Genomic DNA, 21,588 nt, shown 5'->3' on the forward strand with positions numbered 1-21,588 from the left:
TAGTGCAGTGGCCAGGTAAACAAAACCAAAGCATGGGTTGCTGTCATACCTGGTCCATAGACTGCTTACAGGGTAAGACAACCAACATGCCATTTTGTAATTTGGATGAACTCTCTCTAACAATTGGGGGATTCTTTAAAAAAGAATCACCTAATAGCAGGAACAGCATCATCTAGACATAAACCTAATTTCTCTGAGCTCATACTACTTGTCAAACATAGAGAACTGATACTGAATACTTGTTGTTGGGGTGGGATTGGCGCAGGGTGTGGGAGGTCGTGGACAGCTTTTGACCACTTCTTTGGATTCCCCATGTCTTACTCATTGTTAGAAAAAAAGTTGGGTCCAAATAAGATGTTAGGTACTATAATTATTGAATATTATATGAATCCTATAAGTGAAAATGGACAAAATGTTGCAGAAATGCTAACCTTATCTGTTTCTAACAACAGAAATGATTTCAGAACAGTCTGAGATGGTGGGTGTCCAAATCCTCTTTCTTGTGCTTTTTGAGGTGGAACAAACATGTAGCTAAGCATTAGCATTTCACCACTCTCATCAATGTAGCAAAGAATAGACATTTCAAAGCTGTTGAGCCACCACACTGTGATCCCTCCAATAATATTGGAATTATGTTTCCAATATGTCATTATGTTGTTGGATGTCATTTTATTGAACTAGGTAAGTCAGTTAAGAACATATTCTTATTTACAATTACATCCTACCCCAGCCAACTGTGCACCACCCAATCACAGCCAGATGTGATGCAGCCTGGATTTGAACCAGGGACTACAGTGACACCTCTTGCACTGAGATGCAGTGCCTTAGACCACTGTGCCAATCAGGAGCCCTATGATAAGGTAAGAAAGGATATTAGTAGGCTATAAGCTATTTCAAATAGCTACAATACTTCTAAGCCCTATTCCAAACCATGAGGAAATTGAATCCATCACTATTATATTGTCATAGAGTATCTTAACTTGTCAAGGTTCAAATATCTTTGAACTAACACTCTGAATGTACTCTCCATGTGAAGCAAATACAAAAGTAGCATGTAAGTATGCCTCGTACTGTACGTATAAAGGAGCCCAGACATATGATTACCATTACAAATGCACATGCTACACTTAAGCTCAAGTTAAAAGGGATAGAAAAAAAAGAAAAAGAAAACAGGGGAGTATTTTTTTATACATGTAAGGCATAAATTATGTCCGATCGTGCAAGCACGATGCCACTGTTGAACAGCCAGTCAATGGAGAGGGCAGGGAGAGGCAATGGAGCGAGGTAATGTGTAATCTTACTACTCAATGGGCTGTGCCCAGCAACGGGCCTCTGAATGCTGGAAGTGTCAGGGAGATAAATAGCGGAGTGTCCCCCTCGAAAAACATGATTAATACCCCGCCTGGTGACGCTGCTGAAGATGAAGTAGGAGCAGCTGGCTCAGGCAGCACAGGCACGCAGGGAGAGGTGGGAAGGGGGGAGGGGGCGAGCGCAGCGGAGCAGAGAGGGCAGAGAGTAGGACACACCGGCAGCCAGGGGGAGGGAGGCGAGGCAAGGGCAAGCCAGGCCACCGTAGGCACAGGGACCCCTACCTCCACTCTTCTCGCCACGAACACACTCACCATGGCTAACTGTTTAAATCATCTTCATACACACACACAGCCTACACATACACGGCAAACACTGCATCATTTATTTAAATATTTAAATATATTAGGGTTAGTTGTCATAGCGCTTACATTTTATTACACTGCAGTGCAGCAATTTACTATAGTTGATCATTGTAGGTTTTCACCTTTGGTGTAATCCTGTTTCCTTCTACAAGGTACTCTGATAGAATAAACTCTTTAGTGAAAGTAGAAACATTAGCAATACAATACGTTGTTATAATGACAATATGGAATATGTAAACATGTCTCCCCTTGAAGTAACTGCAAATAATGTGCAATATACTGTACAATGCTCATGCTTTAAGATCTTGCATGTGAAATGAGTGGTGGGATATGCACATGTAGAGTTGTTGGGTCTGTTCTGTTGTGTAAGTAAACATGTCGAGGGGTGGGCTACTTTTTCATGGTTCAGGGGCCCCTCCCCTCACACAATTAAAATTTCTAGAGTAATGAGATGATTGATAAGCTGGAAGTGTGTGCTTTAAGGAGATATTAATCATTCCCTCTGGTCATTTTAATCATGCGTTCCATCATCCCCAGATGCTGAGGATCACCTTCCTGGCAAACAAAGGGCGGCCACGCCACTCGCATAGTCATTTTTTTCTAGTTTAACTTTATTTTACGCCGGTTTGTTCCTCCCATCTGTTCGTGCAAAGCCTCCGCAACCCACGTTGCACATTGACAAGCTGAGGAAGAAGCGTGTGGGAGTGTGCTTGTATGAGAGTGTGTGTGTAAACTTCCGAAAAACAGGCATCTTTGAAATGGTAAATGTAGTCCTCTAGGTTCGTGACTATCTGGTAGACTGCCATCAGCCATCCTAATATACACATACACATATTCACATGCACACACACACGCACACACATTATACTCTGATGATACCACATGGTGTGGGCAATATGTCAGAGCAATGCACAATTTGGCATTTGAACCAGTCACTATTATTGGAAGTATGAAGAAGAAGTGCTGCAGGGAAGATGTGTTGTGGATGAGAAACAACTTCAAAAAGTCTCCCTCCCTTGAAAGTCGAAGAGGGACAAATATATCCCCAAAGCACTGATTAGTTCATGTTCAGTGCCTCCATTGTACTGTACCTCTATCTTCCTCCTCTGTGTTCTCACCCAAGGCAATGCAAGATTCTGAGTTGTACCCCAGAATCAAAGGGATTTCTCCTATGACTTATTTTCAACCAACATATTGTCACAGCCGAGGCCGTTGGGAGATTTGCTGTGGCCCAGAGGTATCTGCAAACACTAAAAGAAAACAGAATAAAACGAATCAGAATTACAAAGACAACTAAACTGGCCTTTCAAATGGGAAAACACAGTATTACAAATGCTCAAGGATGACACAAGGATTGTAAAATGTGAAATATCATGCATACACTAACAGGGTAATATTGTAAAGGATATATAGAAGTGGACAGGTATACATTTTAATGTAATTAATGAAACAGACAACAATGATTAGTCAAAATGAAATGAACTAAAACTCTGTCACCTTGAGAGAAATTCCATGTCAAGCATGTTGTTGAATGCCAGAGCACTTACAATATAATTATCAGGGCCAAGTTTCCTAAAAACATATATAAAAATATAATCCTGGGGTGGGTGAAACGTTCTGCCTGTGCAAAAACCTGGGACACCTCCAAACTTAGTTTGACAAGTGTCCTAAATACACTTAATCATGTACAACATTAATGACACCCTGTTGACAGATATTCCATCATCAAACGGAAAGTTTTTGAAAGTTATTCAAAGGGGCTTGTCTGAAAGTGAACAGATTAGAATAGTTTGCATGCAGTCAGAGGCCCGTGGTGAGCTGATAGGTTCCTCCCTGGAGGAGTCGATAGGACACATCCTCAAATGCACTGAGCTGCACTGCTTCTAACAGCCATTAATTGCAACCAATATAAAAAGCAATTTCATTTTACATTGGGTCCGGCCTCATCTGTTATCGGTGGTACACTTGTGCAGAGTACATAAAGGTAATAGAGGCTTTCAGGGGCTATTCCCTACTTATTATCTAATAATGATGAATGAACATGCCTGCAAGTGACAGCTGTTTGGGTGCTTTGTTTGCAGTCAGGTATCTATTTGTAACTTCCCCTGAAATCAGGTCTGTTTGACTTTGAGGAGGTGTAACCAAAACAACTTTACCACATTATGGGTTTCAAAAAATGTTGGAGTAAAGATAAAACAAACACTTCAATAGTAGATAGACATATCCATTACTGAAATGTAAGGCAAACTGAATCCAAAATCCCCATTAGTTTTAAGAGGTCAGTGTTGGGTGACAGCATAGCTGTCATCATTTTTGTTGTACACTGACAAACAGCAACCTTTTCACATTATCCTCACTGAGCTTGCTAATAAAAATATTGTAATATAAAAGGTCTTGACAGGCTCCTCTGTATGTGTTTATCTTAGGACATTCCAGGTGCGCTCTACCTCAACAGAAGCTTGAAAGCACCTCCACTATGGCCTACCCCAGACACCAACCCACCTAAAATGTGGAGGAAATGAAAACAATCATTTCATTCTGTTTTTCTAAAACACATGAATCTTTGTCATGTAGCATTACATCTTGCCAGGCAGCTACATGCTAGTGATAGGGGGAGCTTGTCCCATGTATGATAATTACTATCAGTGATGTATAGGAGGTCAAGGGAACATAACAAAGAGCACAGATCACATCACTTAAGACATACCCCTGGGTGTTACCCTGGCAGGTATGCAGGTAGAGGGCCACCCACTATAAAGCTTTTTACTCTAAATCTTTGGTATTTGCTAAAAACCCAGTCATCCCTTACATGACTGTAAGTACAGTATACCCCAGTGAAAAGCTTTACTTCACAGCTCATTGTCATTTTCGAAGAGAAGTTTTCTTAACGCCATTCTCATTGGCGATGACAGACGAAGGACCTTAAAACAACCGTCTCGTGAAGGGTGGCTTGAAGGAAAACACGTTGACTACTCACTGGCCTTTATTATTTCCACCTTGCTTTATCCTGGCACACTTGCTCCACTGCACGGCTAAAAGACAATTAATCCTAATAATCAGGGCCCTCAGCATCATTGCTCATTCTGGCAGGCCGCTTTTTCCATAGGGGCACAGAGGGAGGGCCTGAGCCCACGATCTCTGCTGCACAGATGAACCTCTTACAGATGTTGAGAATGCAGCCTGGTTAATCGCTTGGCCATTTCAAAGCCTTTTTAGAAAGGTTCACAGAGATGGGAGAATGAATGAAGGAGTCCTCATGTCATGTCTGTCCAGGATTAGGGTTCTGCTGTGATTAAGCATGAATCACTTTTCTTTCCTTTGTCACCATATTAATCACTTTCACAATGTTCTATAGAAGTGTACTGTACTGTACTGTTTCTATTGAGCTTGTATTCTATCAATTTCAGCCAGAGGGGATGATTGCATGGCATGTATTTTCTAATGCCCAAATGTTGACATTTCTGTTCCTTCCTGTGGCGTCCCAGGGCATAGTGACAGACAGCATTCCACTAAAACCAAAATGGTTGTGGTACAGTCACAGTATTTGAAATATCAGCATGGGAACCTAATCCTCTCCAATTTGAGTCCAAATGTTACAGGCCCAGTCTGTGTGTGTGTGTGTCAGCTGAGGGAGTGGTATGATAGTACTGTAGGAGACAGGAGGCCCAGGCAAACAAGCAGATGCTATGGGGCTGCTTGGAAGAAGAAAATAATCATCATAGTGCAGCAATTATGAGAGTTGAGAATTCAGTAAAGCGGAGCACAGTGTGTTCTCCCAGRATCTCAGCAGCACTCACAGCATCCCACACAACAAGCTCATTAGGCCAGGGTACACATTCACTCTGATTTGGGATTGAGGAATTAATGCAACGGCACCTGGACTCCCAGAGTCATCCATTCTGGCACATGCTACGTATACAGCCAGCCTCGCTGAGGTTATGCATTATCTTCTTTAAAAGGATGAAATGTTGCCACCCCTGTTCAGTTCTAAGCAACACCTCTCTTCTTTCCTGAGTGCTATGTGAGGGGCAGGCATATTAATCACACTCACAGCCACTAATGCTAACAATCAGTCAATGCAGTTGGCCAGGCTCTCCATCTCTAGTGACAGGAGGTTTGTCCTGAGGCCTGCTGATTCGTCCTGCTACTCTGCCTGTAGGACAAAACACACACAACAGAACAACCTCACTCTCTTTGTTTATCAATGCCACTCAATCTTATGGAGATTTTAGTTTTTTTGAGAAAATGTGATGTTGAATTGTGGAATATCCTGTTTCTGGTACCTTTCTCTAAAACCAAACAARGAAAATAACTAGTTAAGATGTAGGTTATAGTCTGTTAATAAATAATGTATACTGTAATAAGTGTGCACTTACAAGTATCATCCCAATTGTTTTATTTTGGTGGCATTCAATTATGTAAATGCATGCATCCTCAGACAAATTTGTTGATAATCTGAATAATTATTGCAAACGCGTCAGCTTTATTGACATTATATAGTGAAATGGAATCTGAGGATTCTATTCAGCTAATATACAGTTTTTATTCAAAGGGCCAAACCCACATTTAAGTATTTATGCAGTGCGCAGTATATACAGTTGAAGTCGGAAGTTTACATACACTTAGGTTGGCGTCATTAAAACTCGTTTTTCAACCACTCCACACATTTATTTTAAACAAACTATAGTTTTGGCAAGTCGGTTAGGACATCTACTTTCTGCATGACACAAGTAATTTTTCCAAAAATAGTTTACAGACAGATTATTTCACTTATAATTCACTGTATCATAATTCCAGTGTGTCAGAAGTTTACATACACTAAATTGACTGTGCCTTTAAACAGCTTAGAAAATTCCAGAAAAGGATGTCATGGCTTTAGAAGCTTCTGATAGGCTAATTGATATCATTTGAGTAAATTGGAGGTGTACCTGTGGATGTATTTCAAAGCCTACCTTCAAACTCAGTGCCTCTTTGCTTGACATCATGGGAAAATCAAAAGAAATCAGCCAAGACCTCAGAAAAAAAAGAAATGACCTCCACAAGTCTGGTTCCTCCTTGGGAGCAATTTCCAAATGCCTGAAGGTACCACGTTTATCTGTACGATTAATAGTACGCAAGTATAAACACCATGGGATCACGCAGCTGTCATACCGCTCAGGAAGGAGAGATGAACGTACTTTGGTGCCAAAAGTGCAAATCAATCCCAAAACAACAGCTAAGGACCTATTGTTTAACTTGGGTCAAATGTTTTGGGTAGCCTTCCACAAGCTTCCCACAATAAGTTGGGGTAATTTTGGCCCATTCCTCCTGACAGAGCTGGTGTAACTGAGTCAGGTTTGTAGGCCTCCTTTTTCAGTTCTGCCCACAAATATTCTATAGGACTGAGGTCAGGGCTTTGTGACGGCCACTCCAATACCTTGACTTTGTGGTCCTTAAGCCATTTTGTCACAACTTTGGAAGTATGCTTGGGGTCATTCTCCATTTGGAAGACCCATTTGCGACTAAGCTTTAACTTGTGCTTCACGGTTGGGATGGTGTTCTTCGGCTTGCAAGCCTCCCCCTTTTTCCTCCAAACATAACAATGATCATTACAGCTAAACAGTTCTATTTTTGTTTCATCAGACCAAAGGACATTTCTCCAAAAAGTACCATCTTGGTCCCCATGTGCAGTTGCAAACCGTAGTCTGGCTTTTTTATGGCTGTTTTGGAGCAGTGGCTTCTTCCCTACTGAGCAGCCTTTCAGGTTATGTCGATATAGGACTTGTTTTACTGTGGATATAGATACTTTTGTACCTATTTCCTGCAGCATCTTCATAAACAATTTAAAGGCAATGCTACCAAATACTAATTGAGTGTATGTAAACTTCTGACCCACTGGGAATGTGATGAAAGAAATAAAAGCTGAAATAAATCATTCTCTCTACTATTATTCTGACATTTCACATTCTTAAAATAAATTGGTGATCCTAACTGATCTAAGACAGGGCATTTTTACTAGGATTAAATGTCATGAATTGTGAAAAACTGAGTTGAAATGTATCTCTCTAATTCTCTCCTTCTCTCTTTCTTTCTCTCTCTCGGAGGACCTGAGCCCAAGGACCATGCGTCAGGACTACTGGGCATGATGACTCCTTGTTGTCCCCAGTCCACCTGGCCTTGCTGCTGTTCCAGTTTCAACTGTTCTGCCTGCGGCTATGGAACCCTGACCTGTCCACCGGACGTGCTACCTGTCCCAGACCTGCTGTTTTCAACTCTCTAGAGACCGCAGGAGCGGTAGAGATACTGTTAATGATCGGCTATGAAAAGCCAACTGACATTTACTCCTGATTATTATTTGACCATGCTGGTCATTTATGAACATTTGAACATCAATCAATCAATCAAGTTTATTTTATATAGCCCTTCGTACATCAGCTAATATCTCGAAGTGCTGTACAAAAAACCCAGCTAAAACCCCAAACAGCAAGCAATGCAGGTGTAGAAGCACGGTGGCTAGGAAAACTCCCTAGAAAGGCCAAAACCTAGGAAGAAACCTAGAGAGGAACCAGGCTATGAGGGGTGGCCAGTCCTCTTCTGGCTGTGCCGGGTGGAGATTATAACAGAACATGGCCAAGATGTTCAAAATGTTCATAAATGACAAGCATGGTCAATATAATTCAGGAATAAATTTCAGTTGGCTTTTCATAGCCGATAATTTAAGAGTTGAAAACAGCAGGTCTGGACAGGTAGGGGTTCCATAACCGCAGGCAGAACAGTTGAAACTGGACAGCAGCAAGGCCAGGTGGACTGGGGACAGCAAGGAGTCATCATGCCGGTAGTCCTGACGTATGGTCCTAAGGGTCTAGTTTCCTCCGAGAGAGAGAAAGAAAGAGAGAAGGAGAGAATTAGAGAGAGCCAAGATGTTCAAAATGTTCATAAATGACAAGTATGGTCAAATACTTGGCCATGTTCTGTTATAATCTCCACCCGGCACAGCCAGAAGAGGACTGGCCACCCCTCATAGCCTGGTTCCTCTCTAGGTTTCTTCCTAGGTTTTGGCCTTTCTAGAGTTTTTCCTAGCCACCGTGCTTCTACACCTGCATTGCTTGCTGTTTGGGGTTTTAGGCTGGGTTTCTGTACAGCACTTCGAGATATTAGCTGATGTATGAAGGGCTATATAAAATAAACTTGATTTGGCTAAGGTATATGTAAACTTCCGACTTCAACTGTACATGTTCCAAACCCACTTTACTACTAGACTAATTTGCTATAACAAACATTAAAGAAATGTATTCCACTTAAATCTGTAAAAAGAACATTATCACAAAACAAACAGCTGGTTGGTTGAACTGAGAGGAAACTGCATACTGAGCAGGACTGATCCCATCTGACTATCATTCACCAGTTGCATGAGGCAGAACTGGCATGTTTAGGTTTCTACGAGAGGAAGATGGCTTACCTTGACAGCTTAGTGCTGACAACTGTAACAGTGACACAAATTATACCAAATCTGAACAACAGGGAATTTCATTCTGAAAGCTGAGGCCCTCAAAAAATTGACACATTTATGAACGTGGTGTGTGCAGTAATGGATGAATGACCATTTATTTTCCTTAGCTTAAAACTGAATGCTAATTATTGGGCTTCACATAGCATAAAATGTACAGCTGTGGGGACTGTCAGAGCGCCATGGGCTGTTGGGCTTGTGTGCATTTTGACAGTGGTTGAATTTTCTATCCCTTGCTTCCCTGAGAACCACCTACAGAGTATACACAGTGATATCCTGCCAACCTCAGACATTGTAGTGGCTTTTTACTTGAAAGCAATTGCAGCATAATACTGTACATCACAGGATTGACTATATGGGCCCCATTCAATCATAACTAGACAAAAAGGTTTCCAGAAAAGTTGAAAATAACATTTATCTTGTGCAGAAAGAAAGCATCTTTTAATTTCATAATGTCGTTTTTTGACTTGTGCTAGTGACCTGGTTGTCAGATTTGATAGAACATGTCTCAAGGTGGATGTATATAGCAGTGGCGGTCGGTGCCGTTTAAGATGAGGGAGGACAATAAAGAKATTTATGAGCAAATCCTTAGTTCTATTACAGCATATTGGATGACAGTCATTCATATTCCATTCAGACGGCTCAATGTAACATGGATAGTTAGGCTACTTACTACATGATACTCAAATTGTCCCTATACCCATCATGAAGTTGCTACAATTTAGCCTATTAATGAAAGTTTACAGTGTAGGTGCACAGGTCGAGAGAAATCTGAGTAATCAAGGTGACAGACATTGACACATTCAATAACGCCTTGCACAATCTTGCCTGCATCTAGCTGATCTAGGGTGTAATCATTAGTGCCACAGTTGCAAACAAGAGTTTCTATTGGACATATTCAGGAAGTTGTCATAATTACTGTGTAAGTCTATGGAAGGGGGTGAGACCCACGGCCTCCTAGGTTTTAGTATTGAAGTCAATGTACCCAGAGGAGGATGGAAACTAGCTGTCCTCCGGCTATACCATGGTGCTACCCTACAGAGTGCTAGAGACTACCGTAGACCTTCATTGCAAAACAGTGTGTTTTAGTACATTTTTTGGTGACGTAAATATATTTAGTATAGTTTTATCTAAAAATTATAACTTTTTAATGTTTCACWATTTTTATTTTTATGAAATTCACTGAGGATAGTCCTCCCCTTTCTCCGCTGACGAGCCTCCACTTGTATACAGTATATGGACAGTGAGAGAATTGGTCTGAAGGAAATGCATAGAGGTTGGAAGATAACACAAGTAAAATTTGCCAAGTTGGTCAAACATGAGATTCCGAACATGAAGGCTAAACTCAGCTTTAACTCAACACAATGGGATCAGCCAGATGGCAAAGTCAGCCCCCTCACAAGACTGCACTGTCTGCTGCTGACAACAGCTGCATGCTATGTTCCACACTGCTGTATATTATCATATATCATTTAAAGCACTGCTATTTGTTAATGAAAACGTTTCTTTACACTGCATATTGATTGTGAGCCAGATTGCTTACTCTTGGGAATAAACTTCACAGAGCAGCATGGCGTCAATTTTGATTACTTTATTTTTGAAAATTTCCAGATGCTCCGACGTGTGACTCAGTCTCCACACAGGGGGATAGTGGAAATAAGGTTGAGAGAAGCCCCAAATATTTGCATTTGGAAGCAATTACTATCCTACACCAGCATAAATATCAGCTTTCACCCTACTCCCAGCACTGTTACAGATTTAGCACCTATAGGACATTTCTTATCATGCCTGTGTAAGGCAACCCCGTTCTAGCCATTACCTCTTGTTTTTTAGGTGCAGGACTCAAACCCGGTGTTAACGTTTGGCATGGAAAGTAAGCTGAGTAATATGTTTGGCCAATGGAGAATTTAACACAATCTGAACCGTAATCAGGATGGTTAACATTTAAGCAGTTCCAAATTACTGGCCACTAGGGGCAATGGTGAGCGCTGTTACCTTCAAGCTGGTTTCAGTTTTGTATTATGGACTGGGATGGTGAATGGGCATAAACATCTGTCTTTGGTGCCAAAGATAGCATGTTCGAGTCCAGCAATAGAATGTTGTTTGTGATATTTTTGTTTTAAGCCTCTCCAAAATCTTAACCCTTACCATAACAATATGGAGTTAATGCCTAACCTTAAGATTTCGGACTTAATGCCTACACTTAACCTTAAAGATTTCGAATTTGACATTTGGAACAACTTGACATTTGAGAAACATGGATGAACGTCTAATTCTGATGTGAGACCTTGATGGTTTATTTACTGGGGAAATGTATGATCAAACCTCCAGAATGTAGGGCTGACATCACTTCTACGTTATTGTTACAGTAATGCAATAAACAAATGGCATTCAATTCCAGCTTTAACATGCAATTGACTTGCCTTTGAGGATACATTTCCTTTAGCAGCATTTGAAGTTCAGTATAACTGCCCAATTCCCCCAAGAGTTACACACTATTGATCATGTATAGTTAACTTCCGTTGTGTCACACTTGCAGAGTCAAAGTGCACAACACGGAGATGTTAGGGGGAAAAAATAAAAGGAAGAATAGGGGAAATGTAAAACATCGAGTATGTAGCTCAGCATGCATGGTTGAAACTCACATGGGTGAGTTTGTAGCCCCAGGGAGAGCTAACACTGAAATGCTCTTTGACCATGAAATGGCCCTGCCGGTAATGGTGGTTAATGGCTGCGTGGTGCAGCGGTGCTGGGACTAGGCAGGGGGTAGGCAGGGGGGAGACTGACTCAGGGGGATTCTGTCTGCTCTAGTAGGGTTTCTGTACAGTGCAAGGATGAGATGAGGGAAGTCAGGCCAGTGATGATAGCATCTTATTGACATTATAATTGCCAACTCACTGTCATGTGCAATGATCAATGGAGCTAAGACACAGTGGTGGAGACTAGCAAGAAGACAGCACTACTAGAAAATGTTGATATGTAGGCTATTCTTTGTACTTTGTCTCTTTCTCTGCATTATCTGTACACAGACACTCCTCAAGGTTTGTCAATGTGTTGGTTGGGGAAAGGGTGTAATGGTAACTTAAAAAAAAAAAAAAAATCCCAAGAGAACGGTATACAACATGTATGTAACATGCTCCTCAACGTAGGTCCAACATACTTTCTCTACACGTCTTAATGTTGTGTCAAAAAGTTATATGTTGGACCACGCTGGTGTATTTGGGCAGTAACTTTGTAATACACTTACATCAAGCCCAGTCTGTTTGGACTGACCTTTACAGATGATTAATTAAATTAAATCAAATTATGCTTGTTGAGAACAGTACACTTTGTCCTATGATTCCTCAACCAGACCACTGATCCAATGTTGATAGGACTAATTGCTGGCTTAGAGTTGAAATGCTTCTGACTGACACATTGCCCTAATCATTGCAAGGTCCCAGTATCTTATCCTCCAGCTAAATTCTGGAAAGGGCAAAACATTGGGTAAAATGTGGGTATCAGCCCTTCCACAAGACATGGGCATGTTAGAGGTCAAAGGTGACCAAATCAGGCCTCTTTGGGATCATCATCTAGCTGTATAGCATGTGACAGAGAAGTGGTATCACGTGTTCTGTTGGCAAGTGTCCATTTCTAAAGGTCATTTTTAGGATAGGGAAAACATGGTTAGACGAGTCACTTTTCAACTTTCACCACAGTTTCAAAAACAAAATGTTTAGCCTACAGTTCTTAAAATGCCTTTTCCAAAGAATATGTAACTTCTGACTGAGTCTGCCTGCAATAATAGTCTATTTCACTGGGTATAATTTCCCAGGTAGATCAGAGTCTGTGCATGTGTACACACACACACGCTAGGCGGTATACCAGGGTATTTTGAAATACCCACGGTATGATGCCTAATACCGTTGTTTTTACATAAATTTGAACAAATAAAATACAAATATATAAATACCCGCAATCAACTTGTGCTCTATGTTAGTAGATAAAGCAGAACTTGTTCTTCATTTCGCCTGTTGCATTATTTTTTCAGTTTGACCACACAATCATCTAAAACATAACCCTAAGGTTAGGGAAACTGATTGTAGAGCGGATCCTATTTAATCAGGCCTGGCGATGAGTTGTGATAAGGGATTGACTTATCTGCTGTGATGGAGACAACTAAAGGGATAAGCTGTAAACCTATTCTGACAAACCTCTAGTGGAGACAATGACAAGTGAAATATGGGGTCAACTATCAGTCATTCATCAATGAGCTCCTCCTGTCTCAATTTGAATTTTGAGCACTTGGCAGTATTAACCTTCCTAACCCCAAGTTGCAGACTAGGACAGCTTTGCAATGCCAAGCACTGACAGCCCAAGTTTTAAAGTAACTGTTGTGTATCACTTTAATAAATGCTTCCAGTCACATAAAGCCATGGATAAAGGCCACTTAAGTGATAACACACATTCCTAAAGCACTTCATAAAAGTCAAATCCTATGACTAGCCCCAATGAGAACATTGAACACCTAATATTAAAGTGGCCTTTCACTTAGATTTAAAGACTAGGGAAGATCCTGCCCTGTCGTTGTCGGACTCCATTGTGGCTTGTCTCCAATGTAAACCACAACAGCATTACTTTGGGATATCCTCTTTCTGAGAGTGACTCCCCAAAGAGGTGCTGTCAAATGGCTCAAACACACCCTGTTAGTCATGTTTGTCCCTAAACAACAGAGAACATAGTGGGACAGGAGAGGCTCTCCACTCCAACAGCTAGATAAACCAAGTGGAGAGCAGTTCAGATCGCAGGCCCTGGTGGTGCAACAGGCAGCTCCTGGCCATCTGATATAAGCCTTTGATCCATATAAGTGGGTGGAACAATGTGGCCTTCACGCAAGGATGCTACCTCTGTGACCTTTCCTGACCTGAAAGTCTCTGTGTCTAGAGCAATTATTTATGTATACACTAAATGACTGACAAGGGGGCTCTGTTTTGAAGCCACTGCACCTCCATCTTGGCACTCCCCAACCGTTAAAAAATATATTTAGGAAGCTATAGAAATGCKTTTATTAACGTCTACACATGTTTTTGCCACATTTATACTATTACCTTAATGGAAACTTTAAAATTATTTRATGTGAGCTAAACATAAAAATACAAATGACAAAATATACAAATATACAGAAGTCCTGAAATCCTCAACCCTCCCAAAAAAGACTTAGATTTTATGTAAGTTGTTCAAACGAGATAGTAAGTTGTTCGAACAAGATACTAATGTCATTCGAACAACCTAATATCTTGTTCAAAAAATGTAATTGTTCGTGGTCTAATTAAGCCTCATTTGTTATTCAGGGCCAGGTGTCAGATGTGCTTGTCAGACCGTTGTTGCAGCCATTCATTCTCTGATTCCACCSATTGATATGATTATTAATTTACAGTTATTTCATAGCCTAAAGCAGGGCTGCTTTTTAATGCTAGAGCATGTAAGTGGGCTAACATGAGCTCATGATTTTTCCAATTTTTTTCTTCAGATTCTGATGTTTATCCACGTTTCTCGAAAGGTCAAATTTAGACGTTTCTAAGTGTTTTTGACACCATGGGTTGCTAATTCTGCTCAGCAACTAGCCTGATCACTAGAAATAGATTTTTATTTCTGCATTTGAAAAGGTCCTGAGATCGTCAATATATGCCTTCCTTGGCGCTCTCCAAAAAAAAGTTTGCCAAGCACCAGGCACGAACTCGTGATGCTCGAAGCCGAACCACACTGCTCAGACCACTGCGCTACAGCAGTTCACAATACTCCAGCAAGCTGTGAGAATACTTGATGATACTTATAGTATGAGGTTGGTTGGTTTGCAGACATAAGCGACATAAGCGGTCACTTAAGGGGTCTACAGACAATTCGCAAACAGAGGCGACGGAGCGTAGCGCAGTGTTGGAATGTAATTTTTCGGCCCAAAAGGGGTGGCTCCTTGTGATATGCTCCGTCAACCTACACTGTTTTTTCCTACCTGGAAATATAGACCCGAAGTATCATTCCTTGCGAAGACTGAAGGGGAGTATTGAGTGAGTTTTGCAACGGAAGTCCCGCCTCTGTGTCTACATCACATATTTTCCAGTATCCCTTCTGGTATAAACACAGAAGAGATGAACGTTCTGCTACTTCGCTTCTACTACTTCCAAGTTTCCTTTTTTGTGCATTTTATTTAGAGATTGGCTAAGTGCAATTACGTCTATGTCCAGTTTGGAGGAGTGTCTGTGCAAGCTGGTGAGTCAATACGAGAATCTTTACAACCCTTCGATGCAGTTGTATTCAGACAAGCAAGCAAAAGACAACAGCTGGAGGAAGATTTGAACACCGATAGTGATATCAAAAAAACATGGAGAAAGATTCGGGACTGGCAGGTTCGCAATCTGAAATGGGTGAAGGAAATTAGTGGGGCTGCCGCTGATGTGTGTCTCACCGATTGTCAGACAACTGGATTGGCTTCGTGTTCACGTAGGCTGTCATTGGCCGTCATTGTAAATAAGAATTTGTTCTTAACTGACTTGCCTAGTTAAATAAAGGTTAAATAAAAAAACATCGTAAGACAGACACCAATATGCCAGATACGGTATGCACTCATCATGCAGCCGAGTCCTTTTGTACAGTCAGTGTGTGTGTTTGTGATCGTATGTTTAGCAGACCTAGTTAGAACATGTTAAATCAGGTCTTTTCTGGATGCTAGAAATTGTGAGTGGGAAAGAATCAGTGTCTGTGTTATCATAATGATTAGCAGGGCTAGTTCAAACATCAGAAACAGACGTGTGTGTTGTGTGTGTTTGTGTTGTGTGTGTTAATTAGATTGACATGTTTATAAAATCAGTTATTTTGGGTAAAAGAAGCCCATCGAGATGTTTTAAGATCGCTTGCATTGTATTCTAATGTGTTTGCCATCTGCTTGTAGGTGTTGGAGGGGGGTGGTGTTTTGGACAGTCCATATGTATATACTCTATTCTACTGTATTTTAGTCAATGCTACTCAGACATTGCTTAAACTAATATTTATGTATTTGTTCATTCCATTATTTTACTTTTAGATGTGTGTGTATTGTTGTGAATTGTTAGATACTACGGAACTTTTGGAGCTAGGAACACAAGCATTTCGCTACACCTGCAATAACATCTGCTAAATATGTGTATGTGACCAATAATATTTGATTTAATTTGAGAAGGAGCTGAGCCCTGAGGACCGATCTACAGGTGGTTCATCAACCCTTGATCATCATCTCCTTGGCCTGGTTCATCACCTCTCCGCCCTTCTCACCAACACCCAACCCACCATCCAGGAGCACCTGTGCTCTCTGCCCTGAAACTTCATCAACCTCCACCCCATCTCAATGACCCAGCTCCAACGGCCGGTCCTTTGGACACTGACATTATGCAGCGGGTGGATGACTTATTAAAGGAACGGCAGCAGAAGTTACAGAAACAGRAGCAGTGTCCAGCAAAGACCGTCTACGACGTCATGGTACCATGGATGGTGTCTGCTGATCAACATCTCCCGTTTGTCTCACCCCAAATACTGTTGTGCTTTTTTTCTTATTCATGCATTAGGGTGGTGGGTTTTGCATGTTTTTTATACTTATTTCCTTATTCACATGTTACTGGTGGTACTTGTTACTGGTGGTACATCACACTTTCACCTCTGTATTACATTGCACTATTTTCCTCTTGTGATAGTAAATAAAAGGTCTGCAAATGTATTTGCCTGGTTATTTGTACTTATTTGTACAGAAAATATTACTGTTTTGAATCAGTCACTCAGTAAACTTATACTGCTTTCTACATGAGTCATGTAGATGAGGTTAATGTCTTGGGGGTCTGTCCTTATTGTCTACAGCTTGACACTCACCCATGTACCAAAGCAGGAAGGTCTCCATTGAAAGACCACTACACATGACCATGCACAACGTTGTGTAATGTAGATGAGGTAAATTTCTTGAGGGTCTAGCCTTGTCTACAGCTGGACAGCCATTCTCACCCATTTACCATAACAGGAAAGTTCTCATTGAAAGGCCACTACGCATAACAAGGTTAGGTAAATGTCTTGAGGGTATATCCTCCCCAAAAATATATGAACAACTAAAACAAGGATGAAGTGACTGTCTTTGTAGTACTCTTTATTGTGATTTGTAAAGTGTGAATAAGTCAGAAGAACTGCTAAATCCAAACAGCAAAACCAAGTTTGTAGCTCACAATTTGACACAAATGGTCATCAACCAGAAGAAGAGAAAGTATGTGTGCACACGTTTTCCAAACCACACTCCAACATTTACTGTAGGGTGCCACACGTGATTATAGCATCTTAGAAAGACACTTGGTTTGAGGAAGTAATCCTTGTAGTTGTTGCGTATGTCTACTGCAACTTTGGATGCACTGTCTGTCGAAATGCTTCTTGGGTCCAGGAAACTGATGTCCTCTTGTACTACCTGTCTCAACTCTCCTGGAAGTGGGTGTGGAGTGGTCAACAAACGTGGGGTGGATGTACCGTGTTGATGAATCTGTGTTGTCAGTGTCTGTTGTGCAAAGGTAGTTGTGGAGGGTCACACAGGCCTTCACAATGGTCTCCGTTTTCTCTGGGGCAACCTCAAGGGTTTGTCCCAGGATCCTCCATCTTGCAGCAAGGATCCCAAAGCAGTTCTCTGACATTTTCCAGGCTCTTGAGTGGTGGTAGTTATAGATCTTCTTGGCGTCATCAAGGCCAGTATTGAACAGTAGTCATCTAGGTCATTAGTATTGAACAGGAACATGAAGGCTATTTAAAAAAATATTTAACGTGGCAAGTCAGTTAAAAACAAATTCTTAAATTAAAATAACTGCCTAACCCAGCCAAACCCTCCCCTAACGACACTGGGCCAATTGCACACCACCCTATGGGACTCCCAATCACAGCCAGTTGTGATACAGCCCAGGATTGAACCAGAGTCTGTAGTGATGCCTCTGGCACTGAGATGCAGTGCCTTAGACTGCTGCGCCACTCGGGAGCCCTCAAATGTGTTCTGTAAGAACTGTGTAGCCTATGCTTTGGACATAGGCTTACATCCTCTTATTGGGAGGCCAGATCACTTTTATGTGAGGCATATCATTACAACGTCTATATTGGTATAATTTTCACATCATATGTATATATAGTCACATGTATTTAGTATATCTTACCTGGATATGGTCAGTGTCTTGCATCACAGACTGCCATCAAGATCATTGAGAAAAAGCCCTTGTAGTTATAGTAATCGCTGCCCATGTTTGTCGGATCTCGGATCCGAACGTGATGTCGACAGCTCCTGTACAAAACGGATAATTCAAACGATCCCCAAAATCTCTGCCGATTTCTGCCCATTGTACCACGGAGGGATAAGCAACAAAATTATCATTCAGGACATGTCAGATAGCCTGGCACACTTCTGTGACGATGGCACAAACTGTAGAGATTCCTAGCTTACAAGTTATAGCTCTTAGCGATACTTTGCTGTGTGCTGCCACTCACCAAAAACCCAAGGGCCACAGACTGCCTTTCTGCAGCACTTACGGGCAAGCTGTGAGTTCTCTCGTGCGAGATTTGAGTGGCAAGTCATCAAATCTGGCAACCGACATCTGAAAGTATTGAAATGTCTTTCCTCATCAATGCTTCACATAGGTTGGACAAGAGATGTGTATTCTCTATTCTCCTTGTAATGTTCAGTGGACGAACTTGCATTTTCTCTCTTTTTATTATTCTACTCCTGAGTAGAGATAGCAGTTCAAACTCCTGCTGTTAAAGCTCCAGCAATTGCAATTCAAAAAGAGACATACTTGCTAATGTGGCTAAAAAGTAGTAGTAAATCATCAGACTAGCCTGACATATATCTAGCATTTGTAAACAGGTATATAACACCGGATCCGGAAGTTCAAATGTCGTAGCTAGCTAATTAAAAAGAGTGCCTCGGCCCCTCTTGCTCGGTCAGCTACTCTGGCTCCCCAAGCCCCTAGTGGATATACACTACACAAGGCGGACTTCCTCTCTGGGTGTGATGCAACAAAAAGAGTCTGCTGCCCCCAAAAAACGACTTCACCCACGTGCATCAGCAGTTTTTCTCTTGTTATGTCAGTCACTGACAGTCARTCAATTAGCTGAGTCAGCTACAGTATGAAATGTTCTTTAGGATTTAGACCATCACTGTCAATACTTATCTGCATCCAAATGTGAATAGCACAGCAGCAACCATACACATTATGCCCCGTCTTTGCTAATAACCATAGGGATAGACTGCCACAGTTAAAGAAGGAATCCTACCCCCCCTCCTCGCCTCGCCCTCATATTTTCGGTCTATGATTTTCAAAATACAGTTGGATTATGTTCTCCTGTGGTTAATTTCTCTCTTTGAAGTACTTAAACAGGTCAGTCTACATCTCCATATCAAAGCATTATGAAATTAGCCATTTTCCTTCCCTCTTATTTCGTTGAACATACAGAGACAGAGAGAGAGAGTTGCCTGCAGTGATATGCCATTGTCAGCCAACACAGAGCTCCTTTCTAACAGGAGTAACAGTGCAACAGAGAGAATCAGCAGCATTCTACTGAAGCGAAGAATGAGATCACTGGGCTTTTTGAGCAAGGTCAACGCCGAGGCAAGGCGAGGCACACCATGTTTAAAATTCAGTCCTCTCCCCACCGCTGAGCACTTGAAACACACAGTGCCATTCCACGAAACCTACTAGCCATTATGTAAAGAGACGCAGGGCTTTAAGTAAATACGTAATCTTAATGAATGCAGGGATCTCGGGGGGTAGGGGGAACCCAAGTCAAGCAGGGCAGGGTCAGAAACACAGAGGGAATAATCCTGTGAGTCAACAAGACGTCTGTTAGCTCCCTACCATCACAACCTGCAGAAACATTTACAGTGAGTAAAAACCTGGAGTCCCCAGCCTTTGATATGCTTAATCTACACACCAATAAAGTGTGGGACTGCAGCCAAATGCTCAGTTGCTGTACACAACATACACTTGAAAACCAAATCAGTCTCTTTGAGTGCAGTTTACAGCATGGTCACCACCAAAGAGAAGGATTCAAGGAGTTTGGTATGACAACTAATCAACTAAATAGAAATTAAAATAAGAAATCATAAGACTCTGATTATCCCATATGCAACTTGACATGAGTACAATGACATTCATCCATATGTGACCTGTACTCTGAACTATGCATCTTTGACATATCTGTTATGCTGTACTGCATATACTGTATATCCGGTTCAGGACTTCCTCTTTGTCTCATGAACGCTGACCTTCATCATTGGCCCCAACTCATCCTGGATGCATAAACTTAAAACAAAAGGACAGCCATTAGATGACATGTCGCACAATCTTGGGGTCTTGTTCTGGCCCCGTGCCTGCTGGCTGTGTCCTTTGCTTTGCCCAGTTTGCTCTGTGAGACTGCCAGGACATTGAGCCTGACACATCAGAACTGCTGCTCTCTTGGTGCCCTCTTTCATTCCCACTATCACAGAGTCAAAGCCTGCAGAGACGGAGCTGTCCAGAGACTGAGCCCTGCTGGGTTTGACTGGGCCAAGATCCCATCAAGCCTGGAGGAGAGGGTCATCCTCTTCCTCGACTTCAACTTGCTATGATCTCTGAACCGATTCTAAAAAGGCCCCTGACTTGATTCGAGCAGACAGTCCCCTTTGAAAGCTCCCTTTGGTTTGGCTTCTGTAGCCTGAAAAGGGAAGTGCAGGGTCAGGCTACACACAAGCAGGAAAAAGCTAAACCAAAGAGAGAAAAAAATACAGCTGATAGCCATGCTCCAGGTGCAGATGGCCCACTGTTTTATGTGTGGCCTCAATGGATCATTGGAGACTGGAGGCATAAAATATAGAAGGATTATGCAAAAACATGGTCATCCAAAGTTCTAATAATCATTTACAAAGGTCATTTCCATGACAAGGAATGTTCACTGGTTTGCCAAGACATTTGGGTCTCTATACAGCTAAAAATAAGCCTTACTGAGAGGCAAGGAGAAAATTGAAAATCTTCCCAAAAACGTATACTGTATCTGTAGTTCTTACATTCTGTAGTTCTAGGTATCTTAATCTAAATTCTGATGACATATTCTATTTACATGATCAGAACTATTATACAATTAACATAAAACAAGTATTTCAGTTGTTATAATTTGTGGTAATACAGTATATACTGTATGTATTAGAGCATTTTCAGTGTGTGTGCCTCTTATTATATACTAAGTAATACTTTATGCGAGCAAATTCATGATGTGATCAAAGCAGACACTGGCCCCAAGGACTCAGGCTACTGCAACCCTGAAAACCAGCCAGGGTGAGAGGTCAGAGGACTGGAAGCAAAGATCCAAGTCCCATCCCATTGTGTGACACGCCCCCTTCACCCGTTCGCCCCCAGAGGCTTAGTGTCAGTGTTAACA

The 21,588-nt window shown here is 41.6% G+C and overlaps 1 protein-coding gene across 2 annotated transcripts in view; it reads left to right on the plus strand.

Annotated features, from left to right (window-relative positions):
- mctp2a (multiple C2 domains, transmembrane 2a) overlaps window positions 1-21,588 on the plus strand; it is a 919,923-nt gene that overhangs the window by 139,130 nt on the left and 759,205 nt on the right. The window lies entirely within an intron of this gene.

Source organism: Salvelinus sp. IW2-2015, linkage group LG26 (assembly GCF_002910315.2).
Source record: "Salvelinus sp. IW2-2015 linkage group LG26, ASM291031v2, whole genome shotgun sequence".
NCBI lineage: Eukaryota > Metazoa > Chordata > Actinopteri > Salmoniformes > Salmonidae > Salvelinus > Salvelinus sp. IW2-2015.